The sequence below is a fragment of the Sciurus vulgaris genome, assembly GCF_902686455.1.
Source record: "Sciurus vulgaris genome assembly, chromosome: 10".
Classification (NCBI taxonomy): Eukaryota; Metazoa; Chordata; class Mammalia; order Rodentia; family Sciuridae; genus Sciurus; species Sciurus vulgaris.
The window spans coordinates 116,775,272-116,799,714 of NC_136470.1; the positions used below are offsets into that span (position 1 = coordinate 116,775,272).

The window sequence follows — 24,443 nt, forward strand, 5'->3', positions numbered from 1 at the left end:
TAAGGAAGCCAAAACAACAACAGCAACAACAACAATAAATGAGCACAGGCAAATAAATCAGACATACTTCCCACAAAAGGAAAAGTGAGGGAGAGGGTAGAAAATGGATGAGCAAGCAAGGGAAATAATTAAAAAGCGAAGGAAATTTAACACTTGAACCCTTCAGATAATTATTTGTGGTACAGTGGGAAGATACCCTGAATACACATTCAGTCAAGATGAAAAAGTCCTTTTACCTCCCTCCACCTCAGTTTCCTCAACTGTCAAATGAGGCAGGAAGCTGTATCAAAATGGTGATTCTTAACCTTTCTAAAAACCCCTTTGAGAATCAGACAAAAGCTACAGTCTCTTTTCTCTCTTAAAAGTACATGTACAAAGACTAAAACGTAGCTCAGTGGTAGTGTTTACCTACTATGCATGAGGCCCTGGGTTCAAACTCCGGCTCCAAAAAAAAAAAAAAAAAAACCACCATATACCTAACACAGCCCATGCAATAATAATCCCAGGTCTAGATCACTGAGGTCCAAATCTTTTGCTCTTGTAAGTCACTCTATAAAAGATAAAAAAAAATACATCCCTATTAATTCTGAAAAGGCAAGAAGTGAAGTGGTAATGATCCACTGACTGATCCACTTTATCACCAACACAGAAGCTGAAAAAGAATGCTATAAATCCATTTGCCCAAAGATGGACATGGTTGCTCAGGTCTATAGACCCAGCTATACAGAAGGCTGAGACAGAAAGAGCCCTAAAGACTAGGAATCTGAGGCCAGCCTAAGCAACATTAACAGGACCCTATATTAAAAAATAAGCTGGGCACAGTGGTGCACGCCTGTAATTCCAGTGACTCAGGAGGCTGAGGCAGGAAAATTACAAATTACAGGCCAGCAACTAGGCAATTTAGCTAGACCCTGCCTCAAAAGAAAAACAAAAAGGGCAGGGACTAGAGCCCAAAGGTAAAGTGTCCCTGGGTTCAATCACTAGTACCAAAAATAAAAATAAGTAAACCTATTTGTCCCTCAGTCTCCTAACCTCCCTCACCTCCCTCACATCTGATTTCCTGGAAGGAGAAAAAGAGGCTGGAAAATAAGTAGAGGGTACTGGGCTGAATGATAAACCAAAGAATGCTGAAGGACAGGGACCCAAATGGTTTCAGGAAGAGTCAAATAAGACACCCAAATGGCAGAGGTTTATAACAAGCTACAAAAGGGATAAATGAGACCCAAAATGTTTAGATGGTTCATAGGATCAATTTCTGTGCCAAAGCAGCCTTCAGGATCAAAACACAGATCCTACCATGGAAAGTATATATTTTTACCAATCATTCTATAAAAATAGTTTCATACCAGAATGGGATTACTCGCTGATCCAGGGTTGTTAACTCTTCTAAAGATATCTACCCAAAAAAAAAAAAAAAAAAATCTACCATAAGACCAAAAGAAAATATCATCAATTCTCTAAAGTACAAATATTTATTTTCACTAAGTAGAGGCAATTCCAATAGCCACTAGTGATTCATGTCACCTGAGCTACCCATTAACTCCAAAGGAAAACATACTAGCAAACTAAATACAGAATAAACCAAGAACAAAAGAGAACTTCAACTAGATGGTAAGGAACATTATGAAACATTAAGATTACACACAATGACCAACTGGGATTACTCCCAGGATTGCAAGAGTGATTCAACAGATGAAAACTGATCAATATCACATACCATAATAACAGAATGAAAGGGGAAAAATATGATCATCTTACTAATGCACTAAAAATATCTGACAAAACCCAACCCTTTTGTGGTTAGAACAATAAACTGGCCCGGCAGAGGGGGTGGATGCCTATAATCCCAACAACTGAGGAAGATGAGGCAGGGGCTCACAAGTTCAAGGCCAGTCAAGCAACTTAGCAAGACCCTGCCTCAAAATAAAAATTTAAATAAAGGGTTGGGGATACAGCTCAGTGGTAGTGGGCTTCTGGGTTCAATTTACAGTACCACCAGGCGAGGTGAGGTATGGTGGCACAAACCTGTAATCCAAGTGACTCAGGAGGCTGAGGCAGGAGGATCACAAGTTCGAAGCCATCATCAATAAGCAACTTAATGAGGCCCTAAGCACTTCAGCAAGACCCTGTCTCAAAACAAAAAATAAAAGGGCTGGGGACTTTAGCTCAGTGATAAAGCACCCACTGTGTTCAATCCCAGTACCAAAATAAGTAAATAAAATAAAATAAAATAAAATAAAAAGCAAGATAAGTATGCTCGCTTTTGTTCCTTCTATCAAGCACTATAATGGAATTCTCCCCAGAACAATTTAGGAAAAATAAAACCATCCAAGTTGGAACGGAAAAAGTAAAATGATCTTTATTTGTAGATAACATAATCCTATATATAAAAAATCCTAAAGTATCCACATAAAAACTGTTAGAATTAATAAGCAAATTCATCAAAATTGCAGGATACAAGAACAACACAAAAAGTCAGGCAAGGGGGCTGGGGCTGGGGCTCTGCAGAAGCCACTGGGGCACGGGGTTTGATCCTCAGCACCACATAAAAATAAAGATAGTGTGTCCATCTACAACTTAAAAAAAAAAAAAAAAAAAAGTAAGACAAGGTGGTGCACGCCTGTAATCCCAGAGGCTCAGGAAGCTGAGACAAGAGGATCACAAGTTCAAAGCCAGCCTCAGCAAAAGTGAGGTATTAAGCAACTCAGTGAAACCCTGTCTCTAAATAAAACACAAAACAGGGCTGAGGATGTGGCTCAATTGTCAAGTGCCCCTGAGTTCAATCCCTGGTAACCCAAAAAAATCACACAAAAATAAACTTCATTAGCCTGGTGGATTGGCACAGGTCTGTAATCCACAGACTTAGGAGGCTGAGGCAGGAGTACTCCAAGATCAAGGTTACTTAGCAAGGCCCTGTATCAAAATAAAAAATAAAAAGGGCTGGGGATATAGCTTCAGTGGTTAAGTTGCACTGGATTCAACCCTTGGTATTAAAAAAAAAAAAAAATTAAGCATGAGCAAATGAGACTGGGGATGTAGTTCAGTGGCAGAGCCATGTGCTAGAGGCCCTCAGTTCAATCCCCAGCACCACAAATAAGAAAACAATGAAAATACCACTTAGCATCTTCTAGAATGGCTAGATCTAAGTATCAGAAAATATAAATGAACTGAAGAAATGGGAAGACACTTTGCTGGGAAGAAAACAAAATGGTACCTCACTTTGGAAGTTTGATAGTCCCTAAAAAGCGGTTTTTTTTTTTTTTCTTTTTAAACAAACATGGAATTATCTTATGACTCACAATTTCACTAGTACATATATACCCAAAAGAATTCAAACAAATACTTCACACAAATGTTCACCACAGCATTATTCAAAATTACTAAAAAATGGAAACAACTCAAATGCCCATTATCAGAAAAATGGATAAACTATGGCATATCCATACAATGGACTATTCAGTCATAGAAATGCAATACTGCTAGTTACAGATATGGATGAACCATGAAAATAACATGTTTTTAAGTGAAAAAAGCATACAAATGGTCACATTATTATGACTGTATTTATATGAAACATCAAGAATAGGTAAATCAATATACTACAGAAAAGCTAACTAGTGATTGCCAGGGATAAGAGGGAAAAGAAAAGTGGAATAATAGCTAAATGGGTATGAGGTTTCCTTTCCAGGTGATAAAAACTGGCCTGAAACTAGAAAGAGGTGATGACTTCACTACACTGTCAACATACAAAATGCCACTGAACTGTACACTTTTAAATGGTTAGTGGTAAAGCAGAGGAGGTGGTGGATAACTGTAATCCCAGCAACTCAGGAGGATCTCAAATTCAAGGCCACCCTCAATAATTTAGCAAGGCCTTGAGCGACTTAGAGACCCTGTCTCAAAATAAGAAAGAAAAAGGGATGGGGATGTGGCTTAGGGATAAAGTGTCCCTGGGTTCAACTTCAAATACCAAAAAATATGTAAAATTAAAATAAAATTGTGGTCAATTACATCATGCAAATTTCTATACATACATACATTTATTTATTCATTTTCCATATGGGGGATTGAACCCAGGGATGGTTTACTACTGAGTTACATCTCCGACCCTTTTTATTTTTTGAGACAGAGTCTCACTAAGTCGACCAAGCTGGTCTCAAACCTGCAATCCTCCTTCCTCAGTCACAAATCACTGGGATTACAGGCGTGTGCCACCTGGTTTCCAATTTATTTTCCCAAATGATTACACAAAATAAACATACTCCACACATACACAGAATATATGAGAAAATAACAATTGTTGAAACTGAAAAGATAACCAATTCAGGAGCTAGGGATATAGCTCAGTCTGTAGAGTGCTTGCCCTTGCAAGCACAAGGCCCTGGGCTCGACACCCAGCACTGCAAGAAAAAAAAAAAAAGATAACCAGTTCATATTATTATTCTTTTGACATTTCTATTTTTAAAAGCTTAAATATTTTCCTAATAAAAAGGTGGAGGCAGGTAATGTGGCATGCTCCTGGGCAGGAGAATAGCAAGTTTGAGACCAGTCTAATCTATAAAGGGAGATTCTATCACAAAAAAATACATGAATAAATGAAAAATAAAAGTGGTGCATGGCTGTAATCCCAGCAGCTTGGGAGGCTGAGGCAGGAGGATAAAGAATTCAAAGCCAGTCTCAGCAAAAGTGAGGCACTAAGCAACTCAGTAACATTCTTGTCTCTAAAGAAAATACAAAATAGGGCTGGGGATGTGGCTCAGTGGTTGAATGCCACAAAGTTCAATCCTCAGTACACCCCCCCAAATTTTTTTAAAGGTTGTGGGGCTAGAGATATAGCCAGTGAGAGTACACATGAGCATGAGGCCCTGGGTTACAACACAAAAAAGAAATTAGAAAATATTGAGAATTATTTCCTTTCCTAATTTGGAGCAACTATCAAAACATATCGCTAAGTGAGGAAAGCAAAGTGCTCTTGTTTGTGTAAACACAATACATACTGTGAATTTAAAAATGTATCCCCCTGGAATAAAACATCCCTGGAAGAACACACAAGAAATGGATAATATTATATTATGGCAGGTAACTGACTAGGATAAAGGTAGAGGAGACCCTTTTCACTTTACTTTTTTTTAAACCTTTATTTTTTTTTTGCAGGGGGGTGCTGGGGATTTAACCCAGGGGTACTTTACCACTGAGCTCTATGCCCCCACTCCTCTATTTTTTAAAGAGTCTCGCTAAGTTGCTGAGAGTCTCACTAAATTGCTAAGGCTGGCCTTGAATTTGAGATCCTCCCGTCTGAGTCTCTGAAGTTGCTGGGATACAGGCATGTGCCCCCACACTGGCTCTCACATCTACCATCTCTCTATTTTAAAACCTTTTGTGGGCTGGGGATATAGCTCAGTTGGTAGAGTGCTTGTCTTGCATGCACAAGGCCCTGGGTTCAATCCCCAGCACACACACACAAAAAAAACCAAATAAACAAAAAAAAAAAAAAAAAACAAAAAACACCCTTTTGTAACTTTTTTAATTAAACCATAGAATGCCTTCTTTCCTAATACATTATACTGAATGTCTTATTCAGCATAAACGATCCCAAGTCTAAAATAAAGTCCATATTAAAAACTGATTCTGGGCTGGGGTTGTGGATCAGTGATAGAGCGTTTGCCTGGCATGTGTGAGGCACTGGGTTCGATTCTCTGCACCACATACAAATAAATGAATAAAGGTATTGTGTTCAATACTGATTCTGGGGCTGGGGTTGTAGCTCAGTGGTAGACACTTGCCTTGAATGTGTGAGGCACTGGGTTCGATCCTCAGTACCACATAAATAAAGATATTATGCCATGTCCATCTACAACTAAAAATTTTTAAAAATAACATAAAATTTTTTTAAAAAAACGGATTCTGAGGCTAGGGATTATAGCTCAGTGATAAGAGTGCCAGCCCACATGCATGAGGCCCTGGGCTTGATCCCAGTGCTGATAGGGTGGGGAGGCCTGATCCTGAGTAAAAAAAAAAAAAAAAAAATCCTTTAGGAAGGTTACACTCCTAAACCAAATATCTATAAGCACTCTTCCTTGTTAAAAACCAGTGGGGAGGGCTGGGGATGTAACCCAGTGGTAGAGCATGTGCCTAGCATGACAGAAGTCCTGAGTTCAAAATCTAGTACCTTTTATATTTTTAGCACCAAGGATTTAATCCATTGGCACTTAACCACTGAGCCACATCCCCAGCCCTTTCTTATATTTTATTTTAAAATAGGGTCTCCCTAAAATGCTCAGGGCCACTGCTGAGGCTAACTGTAAACCTGTGATCATTCTACTTCAGTCTCCCAAGCTACTGGAATTAGAGGCGTGTACCATTGGGCCCAGCTCCAGTACTTGGAAAAAAAAAATTGGATGTGCATGCCTGTGATACTAGCCACTCCGGAGGCTGAGGCAGGAGGATCACAAGTTGGAGGCCAGCCTCAGCAATTAAAGAAAAACCTGTCTCAAAAATTAAAAAGGGCTACAAATGTAGCTCAATGTTAAGAGCATCCAGGTTCAGTTTCCAGTGCCACAAAAACGGGAGAAAAAAAGAAAAAAATCTAAGTGTAGATTTCACATAAAAACTTAATCACTTGCCTCGCAAGCACAAGGCCCTGAGTTCGATACCCAATATTGCAAAAGAAAAAAAAAAAAAAAACTTAATCGCTGTGACATATGAGATCATGTGAAACCTTCTTCTTATTGTCCATGACCATCTCCTTTACAGAAACAACACAACTGGTAGTAAACCATTCAAATCACCTCAATTTTAATACATGGTTCATTCTACCAGATTCCTCCTCTATTAAATTTAACAACTGCACGACCATAAAACAGTGTGCTCAGCAAACTACCCAAAGATACTTAATAGGAAAAGGTTTCCCTAGGTTTCCCAAATTCTGTTATCTTCTTAATATCCGAAAATACATCACCACTCAAAAATGGGTAATGAATACCTGCCATGATACAAAACCCAAATCCTTCAGAAAAAAACTAAATCAATTCCTAAAGTCTAAATAAACCTTAAAGTTTGTAAACCGGGAAAAAAAATTCAGGGTGACGCTAACCAATGAACCTCTCACTGTAAATATTAACAAAGCGTTCAGAACAAGATGATGCTAGTATAAACGAATAATTAAAACATGTAAACAAATTAAAAGGCTTCACTGAAAAGACAGTGGTAGTAGGAAAAATCGAGAGCAACAGGACGTTGTCAGGGAATCATTTATGACTCAGAAGAAAGTACTACTTGCAAACACTCCAAAACTACTTCTTCAACAATACCACTGCAATAAGAGGAAGCGAGACAGAAACCGTCTCGGAAGAGAAGGGTTAAGCAAACTTCTCAGACATCACAACTGAAAACAACTCCAACCCCTGGAAATAAGATCCCAGGAAGCTTGGCGGGTTTCACTCCTCCAAGAGGGACCCGCAAACCTATCGCTACACTCCCGCCTCCGCCAGCGGTGGGAGGAGCTACTGGAGAGCTCCACCCCTCGCCGGGTCCAAGAGCCAGGCGGGTGCAGGGGGAGGTGGCATGAGGCCGAGGGAGGGGAGAACCAGCCCAGGTGACTGGAGCTGGAGGCGGAGACACAGTCCGGGAAGGGGGCCGCCGTACGGCAAGGAAGATGGAACCCCCCAGACCGTACGGAACGGAGAAGCGAGAATTGGCAGAAAAAAGGTGACAAGGGAAATAAAAGGCGCCCCCTGCTCCAGATAGGGGCGGGCACACCCCTGCCCCCAACTCCGGGCGGAAGAGTTACTCTGGGGAAGCTTCTTTATGGGACTGGAGAAAGAACTGAAGGCCCCGCCCCCAGGCCAGGAATCCGGAGAAAAAGTCCTGTCAGGCCCCGGGCCCAGCCACTCGGGCGGCCCGGCCCGCCCCCTCCCTGCCGGCGGCCCAAGCAGGTGCCGCCCCTCCCCCAGCCGGGCGCCCACTCTCCCGCTCCGCCGGCTGCGCGCCGTCTCCTTGCGCCCCTCCCGAAGAGCCATTTCCCCTCTTTCCCCACTCACCTTCCCGGGCGGCTCCGCCGCTTTCCCCCTGACCCCGCCAGCGGACACAGTTCACACACACTGCCTCAGGTCCCGCACTCACTCACCCTCACTCACACACACAGCGCGACCACGGCTCCAGAGCGGCCCACATATTATGCGTCACTCGCGTGCTACGTGCCCCGCGCGCGAGTGCGCGCCCGTCGAGTTGGCGCGAGGATAGAGCAGAAGGCGGGAGTAAGAAAGCCAGGGAGAGTGGAGGCAAAAAAAAAAAAAAATCGAAGCGCCCCGAGTACGCCTGGGAAATGAAGTTCCGCGTCTACGGGCGCCAGTACCGATTGGCGCATAAGCTCTTCGTCCCGCGCATTGGCTGCCGGGACTTGTAGTTTTCTATATTGAAGCCAAACTGCCCTGTGTTCATTGGCTGCTTCGGAAGAGGAAAGCGAAAAGTAAGGGACTCGGTTCTTCTACGAGCGAACTATAACTGCTTAATACTTATTCAGTGTTTTATTCTGCCCTGTCAGCGGAGTGGTTCTCTGTTATTTACCTTATTTTCCACATCATTCCTCGAATATACCAAGATCAAAGAAAATATTTCCCAGAAGCATATCAGAAAGCACAGCACTCATACAGAAGAAGACTCTGGGTTTTGTCTTTCTGTTCAAGACATATCCTGTAGGAATCAATAAATGTTTATTGCCAGATATTATATGTGAAGCAGAGAAATGAAAAATCAAAAGCCCTTAGATCGTCGGGTGTGATGGTGCATGCCTATCATAACAGCTGCTCTAGAAGTTGAGGCAGGAGAGTTCCTGGCCAGCCTCAGCAACTTAGCGAGACCCTATCTCAAAATAAGAAATAAAAAGGACTGGGCATGTAGCTCAGTGGTAGAGTGCCCCTGGACTCAATCCCCAGAATCACGGGTGGGAAGAAAGAAAAGAGCTTGTAGCTAAGGGTTAAAGCACCCCTGTGTTCAATTCTCAATACCAAAATAAATAAATAAGATGAAGGCAGGCAGGAATGACCTCAAAGGTCATCTAATTCAATTTCTTCATTTTACAGTTGGGAAAAGTAAGGCCCAGAGAGTAAATATCTTAACTAATGCAGCTAATGTGCAGCAGAATCAGAAGAGTCTTGATTTTTCACAAAAGATGAACTTTAAGTCCACAATTACACAGAATCCCAGTAAGATCCCACAGTTCATCTTAGAGTCTGAGCAAGTTTCTGTACATTCCCATAGTCTGCTGCCATGCTCAGATTCCCTAGTTAGTAATAAGCTTGGATATTGGGTCTCTTGATTTCATTCCCACCAGATCTCACTTTCCTCTTTCTAGAGAGATCTTCATCCCTCATATAAACGTTTTAACTTGGAACATAAGCTGCACAAAGGCACAGATTCTAGAATGTGTGGTGGCCATACCACAAACATGTCACCTTTCTCTAACCCCTTCTCCACACACACAGCTCTCTACTCTGTGCTTCTGGAACTTTGCTTATAGCAGCAATGGCCACTACCATTTACTTTGACTTTACAGAAAGCTGGGCTCTAAGCCACATATTTTAGCCACACTCTTTCACTACCATCCCATAGGGTAGTGAAAACAGATCTGTCTTTCCTGTCTGTCATCCCAGAGTAACTGCCTGAAGTTCTGAAAGAGCCCTTGTGGGAACCCAAAGCACAACTCACCAGAGCTCCTGGCACTGCTTCAGCTTGTCACCAGATGGCACTGCTCTCCTTTAGAAACCCAGCCTGGGGTACTGGGTTGGTGAAGAGAGCCAAGGGGCATCAAGGAGGGAATTTGAAGAAACCAGGACCTAGGAGACTAGGGAAGTAAAGTAGGAGACATACAGGGCCTGTCCAGCAGCAGCTCCCTCAGGAATCTCCACCCTTTAACTATTGCAGCCCTCTACCCCTGTCAAACTCCCCAAATACAGCTGCACACTTGCAAGCACCCCCCAGAACCCTATTCTAAGAAGTGGAAGGGGCAGCACCCAGGCTTTCCTAGGTGCACACACATTCCAAGAGTGCTCGCGGGCACATTCCAAAGGATAGGGATTACCCACACATGCCAGATACATAGACATGCACACTTGTGTGTTAGGCACCAGTTCTTACAGCAAACACTTTCACACCTATGCATACATAAGCACAAAGCTACAGATAATCCAGGCCCACACACCAAGCTGGGTTCTGGCACATCAGTTCTGAATCATCAGAATGAGATTTCTTGGCCTCTTTAGCAGAATATATTTGGACTCTGTCCTATCTTGCTCCCTTCCTGTCCCTCCCTCCCTTGTGGTATATGCCTGAGAAAGAAGCCCCCATCTGAGAAGGGGAGGAGTCATGCTTACAGGGCTCCCCAGCAACAGAAAAAGGATTATAAGGGTCCAGGCCTAGCCCCAGGACTAGGGCTACAATCTTAGGCATGCTCTACTTGTCCCTATTCCAAATCTGTCCACTCCCTGGGTTGGAAAATCTTCAGCTCTAGGTCCTAGCATAGACTTCTAGCTATGCCTCCCTTCTCCCTTTATTCTCCTCCCCACCTTTCTATGACCCTTTCTTTCCCAGTGCCTCTTTCTAGGTTCACCTGACTCTGGTGCCACCCAACAAATCCATGCTTTCTTCTGCGTTTCCTAGGAACTGGGAGATGAGGCCACTGTTAAACATTCATTTGTGCTCTCCTGTTAACTGGACAAAATACTGCAAGTGTCCAGGTGTGTTATGAGAGTCACCAAGAATAGAATCAGGGCTGCCAGGTTCTGGGGGCCCCAGTATAAACAAATCCCAATCATTCACCAAGTATACCTTCCCTGCCTGAGGGCCCCAGCAGTTCTCCCAGAAAAATGTGTAGTGGTGACACTATCCCATTCCCCAAGAGATATGGAAAGTGACCACTCCTATCAATTACATTCACGTCCACTACACTCATATTACAGAGAAAGCAACTGAGGCTACAAAAAGACAACAGTTTAAGATCAGCACAGTAGTGCTTGCCTGTAATACCAGTGACTTAGGAGGCTGAGGCAGGAGGATCAAAAGTTCAAGGCCAGCCTCAGCAACTTAGGCCCTAAGCAACTTAGTGAGACCCTGTCTCAAAATAAAAAACGAAAGGCCTGGGGATGTTGCTCAGTGGTAAAGCAACCCTGGATTCAATCCTAAATACCAAAAAAAGAACAAAGATAACAGTTTAAACCCCCACCTCCTCCAGTTGATGCAGCAGCTACAGTCTCCATAAGTCAGCCTCCACCCTTCTTTTCCCATAAAGGGGTCAGAGATTCAAGTGAGAAATGAAGCCATGACCTCAACTTCTCATCTCTACCCAGTTCCCATGTACCAGGTTCCCAGCCAGGGAGAGAAGCCCCATGCAATATTTAATATATTTGTAATAAAATGAATTATTGTTTATCTGAAACTAAATTTTATCTGAATCTATATTTTAGCTGGCAACCCTACCTCAGAGACACTGCTCAGCCACAGACCCCATGGATTCCCCTCCTTTGGCCCCCAAGGCCTCACTTTAATCATCTGCAAAATGGTAAGAAGCAAATCAGAACAGCTGCTTCCCAGTGAGTCTTATTAAAGATTAGCCAGGTCTAAGCAGTCAAACTCCTTATCCAAAAACATGAGCTGAATGATATTGGGTTCAAATTTCTGGCATCTGCCCTTCACTAACTCCCTCCCTGATGGCTCGGATGAGAAAATAGTATCATTTACTCTATTGGAGTATAGGGAAATGGATAACCCAATGATTGAGTCCAGCTTTGGAGACAGAGAGACCTGGGTTCCTTACTGGTGTTCCCATTTACCAGCTGTGAACCTTATTGTTACTTCACTTCTCTTGAGCTTCAATTTCCCTAGCTGGAAAATGGGGATAGCATCTCTTTTCCAGAACTAATATGAGAATTAAATGTAAAGTGTTTAGCATGTCCCTGACATACAGTAAGTGCTAGGTAAGTGATAGCTGTTTGTACTTTAATTGTTTTTTGTCTCTGACTGTACCCATTGGAGTTCTTTAGTACTATCTCAGCCCTGGATGAATTCGCTTTGGGACCATTGCTGCCTTCTGGAGAAGCTCAGCATTTTTTTTTTTTGGTGCTGGGGATTGAACCTAGGGTCTTGTGCTTGAGAGGCAAGCACTCTACCAACTGAGCTATATCTCCAGCCCCAGTTTCTCTGCATTTTTAAATTTTTTTTTATTTATTTGTGTTGGGGTGGTACTGAGGATTGAATCCAGGGGCACTCTACCACTGATCTACACCACTGACCCCTCATTTTTTTTTTAAATAGGATCTTTTTCTTTTCATTTTTTTAAATTTATTTTTATTGTAAACAAATGGGATACATGTTGTTTCTGTTTGTACATGGAGTAACAGCATACCATTTGCATATTCATAAATTTACATAGAGTAATGATGTTTGATTCATTCCATTATTTTTTTCCTTCCCCCCACCCCTCCCACCTCTCTTTTCCCTCTATACAGTCCCTCCTTCCTCCATTCTTGTCCCACTACCACCCCCCATTAAGTGTCATCATCTGCTTATCAGTGAGATCATTCCTCTTATGGATTTGTGAGATTGGCTTATCTCACTTAACATGATATTCTCCAATTTCATCCATTTGCCTGCAAATGCCATAATTTTATTATTCTTTATGGCTGAGTAATATTCCATTGTATATATATACCACAGTTTCTTTATCCATTCATCAGCTGAAAGGCATCTAGGTTGGTTCCATAGTCTGGCTATTGTGAATTGAGCCGCTATGAACATTGATGTGGCTGTATCTCTGTAGTGTGCTGATTTTAAGTCCTTTGGGTATAGGCCTAGGAGTGGGATAGCTGGGTCAAATGGTAGGTCCATTCCAAGTTTTCTAAGGAATCTCCACACTGCTTTCCAGAGTGGCTGCACTAATTCGCAGTTCCACCAGCAATGTATGAGTGTACCTTTTTCCCCACATCCTCGCCAACACCTATTGTTGCTTGTGTTCTTGATAATCGCCATTCTAATTGGGGTGAGATGGAATCTTAGTGTAGTTTTGATTTGCATTTCTCTTTTTACTAAAGATGGTGAACATTTTTTCATATGTTTGTTGATTGCTTGTACATCTTCTTCTGTGAATCGTCTGTTCATTTCCTTAGCCCATTTGTTGATTGAGTTATTTGTATTCTTCATGTAGAGTTATTTGAGTTCTTTATATATTCTGGAAATTAGTGCTCTATCTGAAGTATGAGTGGCAAAGATATTCTCCCACTCTGTAGGCTTTCTCTTCGCATTGCTGATAGTTTCCTTTGCTCAGAGAAAGCTATTTAGTTTGAATCTATCCCAGTTATTGATTCTTGCTTTTATTTCTTGTGCTATGGGAGTCCTGTTAAGGAAGTCTGGTCCTAAGCCGACATGTTGAAGATTTGGACCTACTTTTTCTTCTATAAGATGCAGAGTCTCTGGTTTGATTTCAAGGTCCTTGATCCATTTTGAGTTGATTTTTGTGCAGGGTGAGAGATAGGGGTTTAGTTTCATTCTATTGCATATGGATTTCCAGTTTTCCCAGCACCATTTGTTGTCTTTTCTCCATTGCATATTTTTGGCACCTTTGTCTAGTATGAGAAAATTGCATTTATTTGGGTTTGTGTCCGTGTCCTCTATTCTGTACCATTGATCTACCTGTCTATTTTGGTGCCAATACCATGCTGTTTTTGTTACTATTGCTTTGTAGTATAGTTGAAGTTCTGGTATTGCGATACCCCCTGTTTCATTCTTCCTGCTAAGGATTGCTTTAGCTATTCTGGGTTTCTTATTCTTCCAGATGAATTTCATGATTGCTTGCTCTATTTCTGTGAGGTACATCATTGGGATTTTAATTGGAATTGCATTGAATCTGTGTAGCACTTTAGGTAGTATGGCCATTTTGACAATATTAATTCTGCCTAGCCAAGAACATGGGAGAGCTTTCCATCTTCTAATGTCTTCCTCAATTTCTTTCTTCAGTGTTTTGTAGTTTTCATTGTAGAGATCTTTTACCTCTTTGGTTAGATTGATTCCCAAGTATTTTTTTTTTTGAGGCTATTGCAAATGGAGTTGTTTTCCTCATTTCCCTTTCAGCTGTTTCGTCGCTTGCGTATAAAATTGCTTTAGATTTATGCATGTTGATTTTATAGCCTGCTATTTTGCTGAATTCATTGATGAGGTCTAGAAGTTTTCTGGAGGAGGTTTTTGGATCCTCTAAATATAGAATCATGTCATCAGCAAATAATGACAGCTTAAGTTCCTCGTTTCCTATTCGTATCCCTTTAATTTCTTTGGTCTGCCTAATTGCTCTGGCTAGAGTTTCGAGGACAGTGTTGAATAGAAGTGGTGAAAGAGGACATCCCTGTCTTGTTCCGGTTTTTAAAGGGAATGCTTTAATTTTTTCTCCATTAAGAATGATATTGGCCATGGGCTTAGCATAAATAGCCTTTACAACGTTCAGGTATGTTCCTACTATCCCTGAAATAGGGTCTTTTAAGTTGCCAAAACTGGTCTGGACTTTCAATCCTCCTGCCTCAGCCCCTGATTTGCTGGGATAACAAGCATGTGTCATCAAGTTAGGCTTGGCTCTCTGCATTTAAGTGAGAAACAAGCTCCATACAAGAAAAAATTCTAGGGCACATTTTCAGAAACACTGGAAAGTAATGAATAGTCACTTTTATTTTATTTTATTTTTATGTAGTGCTGAGGATTAAATCCAGTGCCTCACACATGCAAGATGAGCGTTCTACCACTGAGCCACAACCCCAGCCCAGAATAGCCACTTTTGACTAACTGTCCAACTTCCTGTCCCAATAGAGAACCTAAAACTAAGTAAGCCAGAGAGTGGAGGCAGGAGAATCTTCTCTAGGCCTCCTTACTCTTGAAAAGGCTACAGCTAATTAAGGGTGAAGGGTAGTTAAGATCAAAGAGCCCCCTGAATGTGAAACAAAACACGGCACTCCTCCCAAACCTGCTGGAAGGAAGTCCGCATTTGGAATCCTTGAATAGAACACTCTTACCTTTCCTGGTTCTCTGGAAGAATAGTGATATCATAAAGTAGAGGCCAGAGGGGGTTTTCCCGAGATCATATGCACTGAACCACCCTCACAATGGACAAACCCAGCACAAAGCAGGAACAGTCAAATTCTGGTTTCAAGATTTTTCCTGGGCCGGTCTGGTCCCCTAGTAAGGCAGGCAGTTATCGTCCTAATTCCTGGGGACCCCCCTTCCCAGAGACCATTCTCCAGGTACAGTTTAAAGATTGGGGTGCAGGAAAATTTAGAAGCAAGCATCCACAGTTTCTTTTGCCTCAGATTCCTCAGGAAGGAAACAATGGAGCTGATACTGAGTGACAGTCTATACTGGCCTTCGAGCTCCGACGCGTCCCTGGATTTTTAGCAATATTTATATATAGCTACAAGACCTTTCTGTGAGATTCAAGCACCTCTGGCTTGATCCATTTGAACATACTCTGGGAACTAACTGTGGAGGCTGATGAAAATTCAATTCCCACACTAGAAGTTCTCTTCATTTAAATGGACCTAGAGAAGAATGACTTTTTCTAATGGCAGGAAGTTGGTCTGAACCCCAGTTTGAAAGTCAGGAATTCATCACCACCCTCACCTGGAATAATCACCTCTTGCCCCTCCAGAAACCTGCCTTGAGCCTGGATCTGTGAGATATATCTGGCAACATAGCCTGGAAGCCAAAGTCATCAAGAAAATGCATTTCTAGTTGTAGAGGGTGTCCTGGGTACTTACCACGGGGCAGCTCTTCTTCATTCCCTTAGAGGTGGGGGTGTCTCTATGGAAAGTTACATGATGTTCCTGGGGAGAGCCTCCTCTGCCCAGCTCCTGTTTCACCAGGATCAGTCTTGTCACAAGATAGATTTTTGTGAAGTCACAAAGCTGGCTGCCATCTCACAGGACCAAAGGACAACCAGGGAAAAGTGGGCATGACTTGTTGGGAGAGCGGACTTTAAAAGCAGTCTTTGGATGCTTGAATATGGGACCTTAAAGAAATCACTGCACCAACCTTAGATTGTAGTAGGTGAGGGGGGTCTATGAGAAAACTGGAGATGGGGGCAGTTTCTCAGGTGTCAGTCATTGCCAAAAGGTGAGATGTGCTGGGGCATAGAGCTGTGGTCCTTGGTTGTGGGACTATCCCTTGAGACCTCCATGGAGAGGGAGGACCCAGCCACAGCAGCAGTAGCCTGGACTCCTATCCAACCCCATTGTTTTTCATATGAAGATCTCAAAGTCTAAAAGAGAGCAATTTTTCAGGGCTCTTCAGCCAACCAGAGCCCAAATCTCCCTCCACCTAGGCAGCTCCACATTCTAGCAGCCTTTCTGAAACTCTCCCCACCCCCACAAATATTGGGGATTGAACCCAAAGTCTATGGTATGTTAGGCAAGCATTCTACCTCTAAGCTACATCCCCACCCCTGGCCCTTTTTATTTTATTTTGAGACAGGGTCTTGCTCTATTGCTCAGGCTGGTCTTGAACATACAACCCTCATTTCTCAGCCTCCTGAGTAGCTAGGATTACAGGTGTGCTCCATTGTGCCTGGCTTACAGCAGCCTTTCTGTGAGGCAAACTAAGCCTCATCCCAAAACACTGCTGAAAGTATCATTGGGCCCAACAACTTGGGAGGCTGAGGAAGAGGACCAAAAGTTCCAGGTCAGTCTTGTGAACTTGATGAGAACCTGTTTCAAGATGAAAAAATAAAAGGCTACCAGGTGTGGAGGCACATGTAATCCCAGTGGCTTGGTAGGCTGAAGCAGGAGGATCACAAGTTCAAAGTCAGTCTCAGCCTTGTTTGGGGCTTAGCAAGGCCCTAAGCAACTTAGCGAGACCCTCTCTCAAAAAAAATAAAAAATAAAAAAAGACTGGAATCTCACTGATAAGCGGATGATGACACGTAATGGGAGGTGGGAGGGGGGCAAGAATAGAGGAAGGAGGGACTGTATAGAGGGAAAAGAGAGGTGGGAGGGGTGGGGGGAAGGAAAAAATAACAGAATGAATCAAACATCATTACAAAAAAAAAAGGACTGGGGATGTGGGTCAGTGGCTGAATGCCCCTGGGTTTGATCCTTGGTACCCCAAAATCAATCAATCAATCAATCAATCAATCAATCAATCAACTGAAAAGATTAGGGCTCAGTAGTGGAGAGCCCCTGGGTTCCATTCCCAGTACCACAATGAAGCCAGTGAGTATTTTTAAAAATCTTGTTTTGGAGGGTTGTTTTTTTGATTTTGTATTTTGTTTTGTTTTGTTTTTTGGTACTGGGGTTGGAACCCAAGGGTGCTTTATTACTGAGCTGAATTCTTAGTGATTTTTATTTTTTATTTTGAGACAAAGTCTCACTAAATTGTTCAGGTTGTCTTCAAACTTCCAGTCTGAGTGTGTGCCACCAAGCCTGGCTTAAAAATATCTTTCAAAGATTTTATCAGTGCCTGATTGACCCTTGAGGCAGAGGGTTTGTTCAGCTAATCTAGTCACTTGGCCCCAATAGGCTGTTTGTCCCAAGTTCCCTTTGATATTCATTACCTTAGTGCCAAGAGTGTGGCTATCCTATGGCTGAGGATTACATAAGAAAATGCCACTCTGCCCCTTAGACCAGGACCTGAGGTGGAAAGTGGGAGGTCAGAAAAGAAAGATGCTCAGTTTTTCATGTAAGCCTTTTTTTTCCTACTCTTTCAGGTAACTAGGTGCACATTTTGATAAAAATAAAATTGTACTGGAAAATAAAACTATACATGTCATAATATATTTGTCAAAACTCATAGTGCAACACCAAGATTGAGCTCCAATATACACTATGAACTTTGGGTGATAGTGTTTTGTCAATGTAGGTTCATCGGTTGTAACAAATGTCAGAGGGCTAGAGATGTAGCTCAGTAGTAGAGCACTTGCCTAGTATCCAAGGCCTGAGTTTGATCCCCAGCACCATAAAGAAAAAACAATTTTTTAAAGATGATACAAATGTACCATTCCGGTGCTTGATGTTAATAATGAGGAGATCTTGTTTGTGTGGGGGGAAGGGCTATTTGGGAACTCTGCATTTTCTGATCAATTTTGTTGTGTACCTAACTTTTTTTTTTTTTTTTTTTGGTATTGGGGATTGAACCCAGGAGGGTTTTACCACGGAACCACATCTCTATTCCCTTTTTTTAATGTTTTGTTTTGAGACAACAGGGTCTTACTAAGTTGCTTAAGGCCTCACTAAATTGTTGAGGCTGGCCTCAAACTTGCAGTCCTCCTGCCTTAGCCTCCCAAGTCACTAGAATTACATGTGCAACCTGGCTCATTCTGCTGTGGACAGAAAACTACTATGAAAATTAGTCTATTTAGAGAGGAAAGGAGAGAGGAACAAAGAAAGGAAGATAGACAGCCAGGGGCGGTGGTCCCAGTAGCTTGGGAGACTGAGACAGGAGGATCACGAGTTCAAAGCCGGCCCATGTGAGTTGACTTTTTTTTTTAAAGAAAAAAGTTCTCACCATGTTGCCCAAGCTGGTCTTGAACTCCTGAACTCAAACAATGCTCTTGCCTTAACTTCCTAAGTAGCGGTTTTTTTTTTTTTGTTTTGTTTTTTTTTTTTAATTGCCGTTTCTGGCCCATGGTTCCCTCTTAACTACCATTCACGAGAAGGAAATGGCCAGAACAGGCCCCTGCTGCTGTTTGTCTCAGTATGCTGAAGTATCAGTGGCTTTATCTCTAGTTCAGAAAGACAGCTTAACTGGTAATATTGGAAGCCAGGCCTCTGATGACAATTACAGGTCCCTGATGGGGCCAGAATTCTGCTTCAGCTCAGACACCTGACAGTCACTGAGCATTTACTTTGTGCTAAGTCCTATCTTCACTCTTCAAAGAGTTCTCCTCGGTTAGGGATGTAGCTCGGTGGTAGAGCACTTACCTAGCATGTGTGAGGCCCTAACAGCGTTTGATTTCCAGTACCATAAAAAAAATGTTTTCTCAATAATCCCATAAGGTAGTATCATGATCTAGTCAACAGATGAGTTAACTGAGGTTCTGAAAAGTTCTGTAACACATCTAAGACTACTCAGCTATTAGGACAGTCCAGATAGAGCTCCTCCTCTTTGCCCAGAAAAGAGGCATATGGAGTGAGCATTCATCCAGCACCCAGGGAATGCCTGACCTGTGGTACTCCCCTACCTACCCCCTCAGTGACCTAAAGAAGATGCTATGCTGCCTCTAAGGGCAGCATCTGATTCTCAGAGGGGCTAAAGCAGCCTGGTGCCACCCACTGGCTTGTTGGGACACTTGCCCTGAGGAGAGATAAGGAAGCATCCTAACCTCTTCCTTAGGGGCCTTGGATTTGGGATGCTGGAGCAGGGGGCCTGATTGCCCACAAACTTCATCAGGTTTTTCTTTCATTCCCTGATCTGCCCCCTGCTCCTCCAACCAGTCATACTCATTTTTCATTTTGTTAATTAGTTGTAGATGGACAGTATGCCTTTATTTTGTTTATTTTTTATGTGGTGCTAAGGATGGAACCCAGTGCCTCACATGCACTACACAAGTGCTCTGCCACTGAGTCACAACCCCAGCCCCATTTTTCATTTTTTCAACTTTCTAGTTTGGTTTTCTTTCCATGTTGTATAAACTTTGAGTTATGCAGTCAAGCTAAGGCCTTTGCCTATCTGCCCTCCTCAGCCTCATGCCTCCCCTTGTGAACCCCTTTTCTGCCTCCTTCTCCACAGGCGAGAAGGAGATGAGGAGAAAGAGGAACTAGCTTGGAGACCCAGACCTTCAATGTGCTGGCCAGGCGCAATCTGGGAAGATATCCTGTAGGTCCTGAGGGTGAAAGACAGGCTACAAAGTAGGAAAGAGAAATGGATGGAACAATGGGAAGAACTCAAAATGTAATTTTCTTCACCTCCTTAAGAAATGTAGGTGTATCTCTCTCCTGCTGGTCACTCATTTGTTCATTCTTTCCTTTATTCATTGAGTTTCAAGTGCTGGGCAAGGAACAGGCTCCTGTCTCATGCTTACAAGTTCCATTTTTTTTATTATTGGTGCATCATATTTGGACATACTGTTGGGATTTGTTGTTACATATTTGTCCATGCACACAATATACAATATAACAATATAAATTGGCCAATATCACACCCCAGCACTTCCCCCCTACCTCACTATCTCCCACCCCTTTGTCTCTACTGATCTCCCCTTGATTTTCTTTTTTTTTTTTTAAGGTGGATACAATACCTTTATTTTATTTTTATATGGTGCTGAGAATCAAACCCAGTGCCTCACACATGTGAGGAAAGCACTTTACCAATGAGCCACAGTCCCAGCCTTCCCTTTGATTTTCTTTTTTTTCTTCCTTTAATTTTGTGAGATCCACCCCCATATTTCTTTTCCTTTTTCCTCTATGGCTTCTGTGTATGAGAGAAAACGTAATTCTTAACCTTCTATGTTTGTCTTATTTCACTTAACATCCATTTTCCTGCAAATGACATAATTTCATTTTTCTTTATGGCTAAATAAAACTCAATTGTATATATATTCCACATTTTATTTATCCATTCATCAGTTGATAGACACCTAGGCTGGTTCTGTAGTTTGGCTATTGTGATTTGTGGTACTATAAGCATGGGTATGCATGTAGCACTGTCATAGATGACTTCAGTTCTTCAGGATAAATACTAAGAAGTGGTATAGCTGGGTCATATGGTGATTTCATGCCTAGTCTTTTGAGAAAACTCCATATTGATTTCCATAGTGGTTGTACTAATTTACAATCCTACCAATAGTGTAAAAGTGTTCCTTTTTCTCCATATCCTCTTCAAAATTTACTATTATGTGTATTCTTTTCTGGGGGGGCACCAGGGATTGAACTTAGGGGCACTCGACCACTGAGCCACATTTCCAGCACTATTTTGTATTTTATTTAGAGAAGGGGTCTCACTGAGTTGCTTAGCACCTGACTTTTGCTGAGGTTGACTTTGAACTAGTGATCCTCCTGCCTCAGCTTCCCAAGCCACTGGGATTATAGGCACACACCACTATGTCTGGCTTATTATTTGTATTCTTGATGACTGTTATTCTGACTGGTGTGAGATAAAATCTCACTGTAGGTTTGATTTAATGATGTTGACATTTTTTCATATATTTGTTGTCCCTTTGTATTTCTTATTATGAAAATTGCTTAATTAATTTGCCCATTTATTGATTGGGTTATTTGATTCTTTTTAATGAAAAAAAATAAAGATGTACTATGGAGCTCAAGAACACTGTGGTCAGTGTGTCACTGGGGCTGTGGCTACACACTGCAGAACTAACAAAATATATGTCAACAAAGATACACACGGTCACAAAAGGTTAAACTGGTGCCTGTCACAATTAAGTTTCAGTTTCCTCATCATTCAGCAGCACGTTGGGGATCCCACGGCTGATGGGGAACAGACGTCCAGACTCTGGGTATTGCATGGTGCCCTCAAGCACGTCCACCTCCACCAGCATGTGGTGCATCTTTCTTAGAAATGTCTGGTTGTTAGTAGTCCTCGGTGGGCTCTTTGGGGACATCCACCAGGTGTAAGGTATCCTGCCGCCTCCAAAAGCAATGCCCACTTCACCTTGGATATCATTGGTGAGAAGGCATTATTGAACTCCACCAGGTTGATTCAGGTGGTGGCCTGGAGGCACAGGGGTAAGTCATGAGACTCCCCCCACCCCCCCCCCCACATGTGAGCTCAGTAGATTGTGGGTGAGCAACTTCATGTTACCACACTGGGCTATTTGGTATTTTTGGTTTTAAGTTTTTTAAGTTCTTTACAGATTCTAGATATTAATCTTCTACCAGAAGGGTAGGTATCAAAGATTTTCTCCCATTCTGTAGGTTCTCTCTTTACATTCCTAATTGTTTTTTTTGTGTGTGTGTGTGTGTGTGTGTGTGTCTTTTTTTTTTTTTTTTTTTTTTTTTTTTGCTGTGCAGAAGATTTTTAATTTGATGCCATCCATTTATTAACTCTTGGCATTATTTCCTGAAGTTTGGGGGTCCTATTGAGAAAGTCTTGTCTGTGCCTATATGCTAGAATGTTGAGCCTACATTTTCTTCTAAGAATTGCATATTTTCTGATCTAATTCCTAAGTCTTTGATCCATTTTGAGTTGTTCTATTCTGGACCATTGGTCTGTATGTCTGTTTTTATACCAGTACTGTGCAGTTTTTGTCACTATAGCTTTGTAGTATAATTTGAAGTCTGGTATTGTGATGCCTCCAGCATTGTTTTTTTAGTTATTTTTTTAGTTGTAGATGGACACAATGCCTTTATTTTATTTATTTTTATGTGGTGCTGAGGATCAAACCCGGTGCCTCGCTTTCCGCCTCGGCCTCAGACCCTAAAGCCTCCGTAATGTTGATGCCCAAGAAGAATTGGATTGCCATTTATGAACTCCTTTTTAAGGAGGGAGTAATGGTTGCCAAGAAGGATGTCCACATACCCAAGCACCCAGAGCTGGCAGATAAGAATGTACCCAACCTTCACATGGTCATGAAGGCCATGTAGTCTCTGAAGTCTGGAGGCTATGTGAAGGAACAGTTTACATGGAGACATTTCTACTAGTAACTTACCAACGAGGGCATCCAGTATCTCCGTGATTACCTCCACCTGCCACCTGAGATTGTGCCTGCCACTCTACGCTGTAGCTGACCAGAAACTGGCAGGCCTCGACCCAAAAGTCTGGAGGGTGAGCGACTTGCAAGTCTCACAAGAGGGGAAGCTGACAGAGACACCTACAGACAGAGTGCTGTGTCCCCTGGTGCTGACAAGAAAGCCGAGGCTGGGGCTGGGTCAGCAATGGAATTCCAATTTAGAGGAGGATTTGGTCATGGACGTGGTCAGCCACCTCAGTGAAGTTGGACAGGATTATTTTTTTTTTCAAATAAACTTATAGCCAGAAAAAAAAAAAAAAAAACAACAACAACAACAACAACAACAACAAAAAAAAAACACAGTGCCTCACACCTACTAGGCAAGCACTGTACCACTGAGCTACAACTCTAGCCCCTCCGGCATTGTATTTTTGGCTTAAAATTGTTTTGGCTCTTCTAGGTCTTTTGTTTTTCCAAGTGAATTTTAGGACTGTTTTATCTAGTTCTGTGAAAAATATCATCACTATTTTGTTGGAGATTGCACTAAATCTGTATATCACTTTTGGCAGTATGGCCATTTTAATTATATTAATTTTGCCTTTCCATGAACATGGTAAGTCTTTCCATTTCTGAGGTATTCTTCAATTTCTTTCTTTTTGAAAAAAAAATTGTAGTAGTTGATGGACCTTATTCAATTCATTTATTTATATGTGATGCTGAGAATTGAACCCAGTGCCTCACACGTGCTAGGCAAGTGCTCTACCACAGAGTCACAACCCTATCCCAATTTCTTTCTTAAAGTTCTATAGTTTTCATTGTAGAGATCTTTCACCTTCTTGGTTAGATTTACTTCTAAGGGTTTTTTTTAGGCTATTGTGAATGGCATTTCTTTCTTCTTCCTTTCCTACGTTTATCCCTTTTATTTCCTTCTATCGCCTAATTGCTCTTGGTAGAATTTCTAGACTATTTTAAATAAGAGTGGTGAGAGTGGACATCCATGTCTTGTCATAGAGTTTAAAGCAAATTCTTTTGGTTCTTCCCCATTTACTATGAGGTTGGCTTTGGCTTTTTCATATGTAAACTTCATGTGTTGAGGTAGTTTCCTTCTATTCCTAGTTTCTTCAGTGTTTTAATCATGAACAGGTGCCAAATTTTGTCAAAAGACTTCTTTACATCTATTGAAGTGACTAAGTGGTTTTTGTTCCTAATTCTATATATGTGATGAGTTACATTTATTCATTTGCATACATTAAGCCATCCTTGCATCTCTAGAATAAAACCAGCTTGGTTATGGTGTATAATCTTTTTAATATGCTGTTGAACAAGATTTCCTAATATTTTTAAAAAATATTTTTAGCTGTAGATGGACACAATACCTTTATTTATAATATATGCATTATATATATTTATTTTTATGTGGTGCTGAGGATCAAACCTAGTGCATCAGACATGCTAGGCAAGCACTTTACCACTGAGTTACAACCCCAGCCCGGATTTTCTAATACTTTATTAAGTATTTTGTATCCAAGTTCAGCAGGGATATTGGTGTGTATTTTTCTTTCTTTGATGGGTCCTTATTTTGGTATGAGTGTGATACTGGCTTCATAGAGTGAATTTGGAAGTGTTCCATCCCTTTCTATTTCATGGAATATTTTGGGGAGTATTGGCATTAGTTATTCTTTAAAGGCTTGGTAGAATTCAGCTGAGAATTCATCTGGTCCTAGGCTTTTCTTTGTTGGATATCTTTTTATTACTGCTTCTATCTCATTGCTAGTATTAGTCTGTTTAGGTTTTCTAT

The 24,443-nt window shown here is 41.7% G+C and overlaps 1 protein-coding gene, 1 long non-coding RNA gene and 2 pseudogenes across 4 annotated transcripts in view; 2 read left to right on the plus strand and 2 right to left on the minus strand.

The window, feature by feature from the left end:
- Window positions 1-8,237, minus strand: part of DCAF1 (DDB1 and CUL4 associated factor 1) — a 65,653-nt gene extending 57,416 nt beyond the window's left edge. Inside the window, exon 1 of the mRNA XM_079101042.1 lies at window positions 8,040-8,237. The gene's annotated coding sequence lies outside the window, so the exon portion shown is untranslated. The remainder of the gene's footprint in view (window positions 1-8,039) is intronic.
- Window positions 6-21,269, plus strand: LOC306638015. Its single transcript, XR_013757341.1, has 3 exons — window positions 6-7,707; window positions 11,460-11,554; window positions 19,750-21,269. It is a non-coding gene; the product is annotated as an uncharacterized lncRNA (long non-coding RNA).
- A 125-nt stretch (window positions 21,270-21,394) lies between these two features.
- Window positions 21,395-21,772, minus strand: LOC306637840 (multifunctional methyltransferase subunit TRM112-like protein; annotated as a pseudogene). Its single transcript has one exon. The product of its transcript is annotated as a multifunctional methyltransferase subunit TRM112-like protein (transcript).
- A 610-nt stretch (window positions 21,773-22,382) lies between these two features.
- Window positions 22,383-22,925, plus strand: LOC306638069 (small ribosomal subunit protein eS10-like; annotated as a pseudogene). Its single transcript has one exon. The product of its transcript is annotated as a small ribosomal subunit protein eS10-like (transcript).
- The last annotated feature ends 1,518 nt before the right edge of the window (window positions 22,926-24,443 follow it).